Source organism: Amblyraja radiata, chromosome 32, assembly GCF_010909765.2.
Source record: "Amblyraja radiata isolate CabotCenter1 chromosome 32, sAmbRad1.1.pri, whole genome shotgun sequence".
Taxonomy (NCBI): domain Eukaryota; kingdom Metazoa; phylum Chordata; class Chondrichthyes; order Rajiformes; family Rajidae; genus Amblyraja; species Amblyraja radiata.
Window position 1 is genome coordinate 27,325,085 of NC_045987.1, and position 8,225 is coordinate 27,333,309.

At 46.9% G+C, this 8,225-nt stretch overlaps 1 protein-coding gene across 1 annotated transcript in view; it reads right to left on the reverse strand.

Moving 5' to 3' along the window:
• phf19 (PHD finger protein 19) overlaps positions 1 to 4,084 on the reverse strand; it is a 56,290-nt gene extending 52,206 nt beyond the window's left edge. The window contains exon 1 of the mRNA XM_033048743.1: positions 3,879 to 4,084. The gene's annotated coding sequence lies outside the window, so the exon portion shown is untranslated. The remainder of the gene's footprint in view (positions 1 to 3,878) is intronic.
• Between the last annotated feature and the right edge of the window lie 4,141 nt (positions 4,085 to 8,225).

Genomic DNA, 8,225 nt, shown 5'->3' on the forward strand with positions numbered 1-8,225 from the left:
ACCACATCTGCGCCCAAGATCAGGTGTTCCATACCAGGTCATCCTAGATGTCCTAATTCTTTAGGGAACAGGGGTTCCCCTCTTCCATCGCAGATGAGGCCCTCACACGCATCTCCTCGGTACCCCACAGCTCTGCCCTTGCTTCCCCTGCAACACCTCTCGCTATACCTCCTCCCTCGACTCTGTCCAAGGACCCCGACAGCCCTTTCAGGTTAGGCAGAGTTTCACTTGCACCTCCTCCAACATCATCTACTGTATCCGTTGTTCAAGGTGTGGACTCTGTACATCGGCGAGACCAAATGTAGACAGGGCGATCGTTTCACTGAACACCTTCGCTCAGTCCGCAGCTTACAGCCCCCATGATATGAATATTGATTTCTCTAACTCTTGCATTCCCTCTCTCTCCATCCCTCCCCCACCCAAGTTGCACCAGCATCAAAGTCGTCTTAGACACAAAATGCTGGAGAAACTCAGCAGGACAGGCAGCCTCTCTGGAGATAACTAATGGGTGAAGTTTCGGGTTGAGACCCTTCTTCAGACCATCTTCTAAGTCGTCTTGTTGAGTCTCATTGTACTTGCTCTCACCTGGCAAACAGCTAACAATGGCCTGTTTCCTTTATCATTGTTACTTTTTTGCATATCTTTTATACATTTGCTCTATATCTCTCTCTACATCACCGTCTATGTCTGTTTCCCTTTCCCCTGACTCTCAGCCTGAAGAAGCGTTTTGATCCGTAACGTCACCTATTCCTTTTTCCAGAGATGCTGTCCGACCCGCTGAGTTACTCCAGCTTTTTGTGTCTATCTTCGGGTTAAACCAGAATCTGCAGGATTCCTACACGATAATTACTCATATGGATTCAGAACTGGATTACTGATAGAAGACACTGGTTGCGGTGGAAGGTAGATATTCAGGCTGGAGGTCTGTGACCAGTGGGATCCCGCAGGTATCGGTGCCGGGATCTCAGCTGCTTGTGATATTTATTAATGACTTGGACGTAGATGTAGATGGGTTGGTGAGTAAGTTTGCTGACAACACCAACATTGGAGGAGTTGCAGACAGTGAGCAAGGTTGTCAGAAGATACAGCGGGATATAGACCAGCTGCAGAAATGGGCAGAGAAAAGGCAGATGGAGTTTAACCTCAGCAAGTGGGAGGTGTTGCTCTGTGGGAGTTGAATGCAAGGGGAAAGAGCACAGTTAATGACAATGCTTGAATACCAGAGACATGCAGAGGGATCTTGGAGTCCAAGATCCTGCCTGACTCGCTGAGTTACTCCAGCAATTTGTGTCTATCTTTGGTATAAACCAGCATCTGCAGTTTTTGGTTTCTACAAGTGATAGGTGGATCCAGGAGACAAGGGGTGAATTGGCAAATTAGTTAGATGGGTTCGCGAATGGCGGAGATAGCAACTGAAGGTAATCAGTGGAGAAGTCAAAAGGGTGCAAATGATGAGGAAGAAAAATGTAAAACCAGAGGGAGGCGAGAGAGAAATGGTAGATCTGAGTGGGGAGGGGGTTGGTGAGCGAATGGAGGAAGAGACAGGAACTGGATGAGTGGAGAGTGTAAAGAAGGGTGTGCATGGAGAGGGGAGGGGAGGGGAGGGAAGAAAGAAGCTGGGTGGATGCAAAGAACACAACTGATATTGGGGAATTTAATGTAGACAAAAATGCTGGAGAAACTCAGCGGGTGAGGCAGCATCAATGGAGCGAAGGAAATAGGCGACGTTTCGGGTCAAGACCCTTCTTCACTGACCTAACCCAAAACATTGTCTGTTCATTCTCTCCACAGATGTCGTCTGACCTGCTGAGTATCCTCCAGCACTTTGTGTTTTGCTGAAGATTCCAGCACCTGCAGTCCATGCAATTGTGTTGTAGGATACCCAAAAAATATGAGATTCCTCATGGCCTCGCTCTGGCAATTACTTTATTTTAGACTATAGAGAGATACAACACAGAAACAGACCCTTTGGCCCACCGAGTCCGCACTGACCAGTGATTTCCCCCCCCCCCACCCACCCCACCCACTATCCTACACACACACTAGGGACATTTTACAGAGGCCAATTAACATACAAACCTGTGCGTCTTTGGAGTGTGGAAGGAAACCCGAGCACCCGGGGAAAACCCACTCCGACTGAGGTGAGAAAAAACTTTTTCGCCCAGAGTTGTGAATTTATGGAATTCCCTGCCACAGAGGGCAGTGGAGGCCAAGTCACTGGATGGATTTAAGAGAGAGTTAGATAGAGCTCTAGGGGCTGGTGAAATCAAGGGATATGGGGAGAAGGCAGGCACGGGTTATTGATAGGGGACGATCAGCCATGATCACAATGGATGGCGGTGCTGACTCAAAGGGCCAAATGTCCTCCTCCTCCATCTTCCTGCATCTAGCCTGTCCTCCTTAAGGGGTTGGACAGGCTAGATGCAGGAAGATTGCTCCCGATGTTGGGGAAGTCCAGGACAAGGGGTCACAGCTTAAGGATAAGGGGGAAATCCTTTAAAACCGAGATGAGAAGAACTTTTTTCACACAGAGAGTGGTGAATCTCTGTAACTCTCTGCCACAGAGGGTAGTCGAGGCCAGTTCATTGGCTATATTTAAGAGGGAGTTAGATGTGGCCCTTGTGGCTAAGGGGATCAGAGGGTATGGAGAGAAGGCAGGTACGGGATACTGAGTTGGATGATCAGCTATGATCATATTGAATGGCGGTGCAGGCTCGAAGGGCCGAATGGCCTATTCCTGCACCTAATTTCTATGTTTCCACCTATTTTCTATGTTTCTATGACACGGGGAGAAAGTACAAACTCCCGACAGACAGCATCCGAGGTCAGGATGGAACCCGGGTCTCTGGCGCTGTGAGGCAGCAACTCTACCGCTGCGCCATCGTGGTCAGGGATGGGAGCAGTTGTAGTGACCGGGAGCTGCAGTGGTCCAGGCGGGCAGAGTTGCTGCCTCACAGCGGGCACCCAGCCACCCAGCCTGCGCTCCCTGCGTCTCGGCGGGAGAGAGGAGACTCTCGCTCACGCCGGGAGGGTGTGAAGTGTGTGAGTGGCCCGATCCTCCGTCAATCAGCCAGGCAGCTCCACAAACCCCGGTGTGGGCTCAGTAACTGAAGTTGGTTACACTCTCTGCAACATTACTACAAAAAAAAAACCGACCCAGTTCATTCATAACATGAACTTTGTACCAAAACGAGGGATGACACCGGATGAAATAATAAACCAGACCCGTGCTCTATCTCACCCCCGAACTGAGTGAGTCACCGTCAGAAATAACTATGTACAGAACTGAACTCTTGCACAGAATATCAGGCAACTTCCATCAACTTTAACACACGCCAGCCCTGAGCGGGCTTTACATTAGACACGACTAAAGAGAAATAAATAACTTTATAATTTTAAACTTTTTTTCCCTTAGATTATTCAATTTACTAATGAACATCATTACAGGTTATTTAAATAATAATAATAATAATAATAATAATATGAACAGGTAGCAGGCAGGTCCCAGAACAGAAAGAAACACCGGGCACCGGATCACAGCTGATCATATGCCGGCAATATCCATGTTCTTAATCCTGGACAATTATACTGTTTAAAATTCAAATGGCATTGCATAAACTCAGAATAATCTGCAACTTCATAAATAGCAAAGTGGCATTAAGAAATTCTGAAGCAAATTGCATTAGTTTGCTGTAAGAAAACAAAAGAACAATTTGCAACTTAATGCATGGTGTGACTCGGGTTAGGGGAAATCCCGCCCGTTTGCATTCAATACAGAATATTTCAGAGCATGGTTAATTTTATAATCGACATTAAGAGCACATCTTTGGGGGCTGGCACACTCCCACAGCCGCCCTCCGCTGTGTCACTGCACTAACCTGCTCCAGTTCCTGTATCTCCCTCTGTGTGTGAGTGAGTGAGTGAGCGTGTGTGTGTGTGTCTGAGCCGCTGTCGCTCCGCCGCTGCCAGCGCTGTCTGTGCGGCCACAGCCCGGGAACGGCTCGGTCCCCGACGGGGCAGGGGCAGGGCAGGGCAATGCAGGGAGTGTCAGTCCGCCCACTTGCTCCTCACAGCTCCTTGCCCCCACGAGTCGCCATTTTTTCCCTTTCCCGCGATTTATTTGCGTGTGCTTATGTAATTAACACATCATCAAGGAAGTTAGCGGCGTGTGTATGTGCGGGCAACTAACTACACGGCGAAATGTCACAGCGCCACGGGAGACATATACACTGCATGATCCAGACCCAAGCGCACGCCGGGGACGCAGAACCCTTCACAAGCCATATTTGTTTAAGGCAGCAGTTTTATCCGTGCAAAATAATTGCAGTTCCAGGGGCATCTACAAAGTTAAAAAAAACTTATTTAAAGTTTGCTCATTAGTTTGCCTGTTTTGTGATCAGAGTTTGCAAGTGGAGACGAGGTGTCATTTGCTCCAACACCGACACCGCGCTTCTTTGCACGGTTGGAACGTGTCGCAGATTTGGACCCAACCCAAACTTACACATAGTCTAACGACTATAACGATTTGACAAATAAGACTTGTAAAAGATGATCTCACTATGAGTCAACGCTCTTACTGCAGTTTTGGCAGGAAACTCGCGGAGAAGAGAGTTTCATGCAAAAGGTTAAACCAAAAATAAAAACACTCCAGAAGCCGCAGATTTGACACAATAAAAAACGCTGGATTTCCACATATAATCTGTGGAGAGGAACAAGGTTAGCGGTTCAGATGTGAAGGTGGTTCACTGAGATGAAGGGAGTGGGGATGGATGCTCTCCACAGATGCTGACTGTTTTTATGCCATGTCTCATGTTGCCGCGGGGGGCAGGAAAATCTGCCAGGGGCCATTCACACACTCTGAAGTGAGGTGGTTTAGTTTATTTTAGAGAAACACCGGCGAACACTAACACTATCCTACACACCACGTACAATTTTACCGAAACCATTTAACCTACAAACCTGTACGTGTTGGTAGTGTGGGGAGAAACCGGAGAAAACCCACGAAGAGAAGGTACAAACGCTGTACAGGCAGCACCCGTGGTCAGGATCGAACCCGGGTTGCCGGAGATGCAAGGCAGCAACTCTACCGCTGCGCCCCCCTGGTTGACTTGCTTGTTTGTGAAACTTTGCAATCACCTGACCTATAGATCCTTCAGGCAGCAGGGGGAGCTCAGGTGAAACATAGGTAAGGTGCATGTGAGGATTACCAGGTACAACCACCTGACACATGAGAACATCAGGTACACATGCATTACTCATGTGAGAAGATCGGGTGCACACGCATGACATATGAGGACAGCAGGTTCATGACACACATGCAAACATTAGGTGCACATACATGCAGGAAAACATTTTAGTCAGAGGGTGGTGAATCTGTGGAACTCTTTACCACAAATGGCTGTGGAGGCCAAGTCAATTGATCTATTTAAGGCAGGGATAGATAGATTACTGATTAGTATGGGTGTCAGGGGTTATGAGGAGAAGGTAGGAGAATGGGGTTGAGAGGGAAATATTAGATCAGCTATGATTGAATGGCGAGGTAACTTGATGGGCCGAATGGCCTAATTCTGCTCCTATAACCTATGAACACGAGGTACTCACACATGTCATAGCCATGACAAAGACCAGACATGCATGATAATATGAGAATATCAGATATGCATACCAATGTATAAATAAAGAACTGCAGATGCTGGTTAATACACAAAAGGACACAAAGTGCTGGAGTGACTCAGCGGGTCAGGCAGCATCTCTGGAGAATGTGGATAGGTGACGTTTTGGGTTGAGACCCTTAGTTTAGTTCAGTTTAGTTTATTGTCACATGTACCGAGGTACAGTGAAAAGCTTTTGTTGCATGCTAACCAGTCAGCAGAAAGACAATACATGATTATAATCAATCCGTTTATAGTGTATAGATATATGATAAGAGATTAACATTTAGTGCAAGGTAAAGCCAGCAAGGTCCGGTCAAGGATAGTCTGAGGGACATCAATGAGGTAGATAGTAGTTCAGCACTACTCTCTGGTTGTGGTAGGATGGGTCAGTTGCATGATAACAGCTGGGAAGAAACTGTCCCTGAATCTGGAGGTGTGCGTTTTCACACTTCTGTACATTTTGCCTAATGGGGGAGGGGAGAAGAGGGAGTGGCCAGGGTGCGACTAGTCCTTGATTATGCTGCTGGCCTTGCTGTGGCAGCGTGAGGTATAAATGGAGTCAATAGAAGGGAGGTTGGTTTGTGTGATGGTCTGGGCTGCGTCCACAATTCGCTGTGGAATTCAGAATTCAGAATGAGGTGACCATGGCTGAAAAAGGAAGTCAAAGACAGCATAAAAGCAAAAGAGAAGGGCTATATCTAAAGAGTAAAAGAAAGAGTGGACATTGGACCACTGAAAAATGACATTGGAGAAGGAGTAATGGGGAATAAAGAAATGGCAGATGAATTGAATATGTTTTTTTGCATCATTCTTCATAGTGGATGACACCAGCAATGTGCAATAAATTCATAGAGTCGGGGGTTGGCAGTTAGTGGAGTGGTTATGAACAAGAAAATGGTGTTTGGGAATCTGAAAGGACTGAAGGTGGATGTCACCTGGACCGGATGGGCTGCGTGCCAGAGTTCTGAAAGAGGTGGCGTTAGAGATTGTGGAGGCATTAGTGGTGATCTTTCAAGATTCACTAGAGTCAGGAGTTGTCCCAGAGGGCTGGAAAATTGCAAATGTTACTCTGCTGTTCTAGAAAGGAGAGAGGCAACAGAGGGGAATCGAAAAGCCGCTTACTCTGACTCCAGTGCTTGGTAAGATTTTAAGGATGTTAAGGATGAGGTTTCTGAGTGCTTAGAAGTTCACGATAAGGGGAGATTTTGCTGACAAATTGCTGGAATTCTTTGAAGGAGTAAATAGTAGGACAGACAAAGGAGAGTCAGTGGGTGTTGTTTACTTGGACTTTCTGGTGGCCTTTGATAAGGTGCCGCACATGAAGCTGCAGAGGAGGATGAGAGCCCACGGTATTATAGGGAAGATACTAGTATGGATGGTAGACAAAATTGCTGGAGAAACTCAGCGGGTGCGGCAGCATCTATGGAGCGAAGGAAATAGGCATCCATCTGAAGAAGGGTTTCGTCCCGAAACGTTGCCTATTTCCTTCGCTCCATAGATGCTGCCGCACCCGCTGAGTTTCTCCAGCAATTTTGTCTACCTTCGATTCTCCAGCATCTGCACTTCCTTCTTGAATATACTAGTATGGATAGCAGGTAGACAAAAATGCTGGATAAACTCAGCAGGTGAGGCTCCATAGATGCTGCCTCACCCGCTGAGTTTCTCCAGCATTTTTGTCTACCTTCGATTTTCCAGCATCTGCAGTTCCTTCTTAAACAGCTGGATGGCAGTTAGCAAAGAATGGGGATGAAGAGGGTTTTATTCTGTCTGGTTTCCAGTGACCAGTGGTGTTCCCCTATGGGTTGGTGTTGGGTTCGTTACTGTTCACATTGTATATTAACGATTTGGATGATGGAATTGATGACTTTATGGCTAAGTTTGCAGATGATACGAGGATAGGTGGAGGGGCAGATAGTATAGAGAAAGCAGGGACTCTGTCTGCAGAAGGATTTGGACAGGTTGGGGGGGTGGCCAAAGAAGTGGCAGATGGAATATAGTGTAGCAAAGTGTGAGTCATGCATTTTTGTAGTAGGAATAAAGGCGTAGACTATTTTCTAATTGGGGAGAGGATTCAGAAATCGGAGATGCAAATCGGGGACTCCCAGAAGGTCAATTGGTAGTAAGGAAGACAAATGCAATGTTAGCATTTATTTTAAGAGGACTAGTATAGAGAAACAAATGTAATGTTGAAGCTGTATAAGACACAGGTCAGACCACATTTGGTGTATTGTGAGCAGTTTTGGGCCCCATATCTGAGGAGGGATGTGCTGGTGTTGGAGAGGGTCCAGAGGAGAATGATCCCAGGGATGATGAGGTTAACATATGATGAGCGTTTGATGGCTCATGGCCTGTTCTTGCAGGAGTTTAGAAGGATGAGCGGGCCCCTCATTGAAACTTACCAAATAATGAAAGGCCTGAATAGAGTAGACGTGGAGAGGATGTTTCCACTAGCAGGAGAGTCTAGGACCAGAGGGCACAGCCTCAGAATAAAAAGATGGATCTTTAGAAAGGAGTTTAGGAGGAATTTCTTCAGCTAGAGGGTGGTGAATCTGCTATAGATGGCTGTGGAAG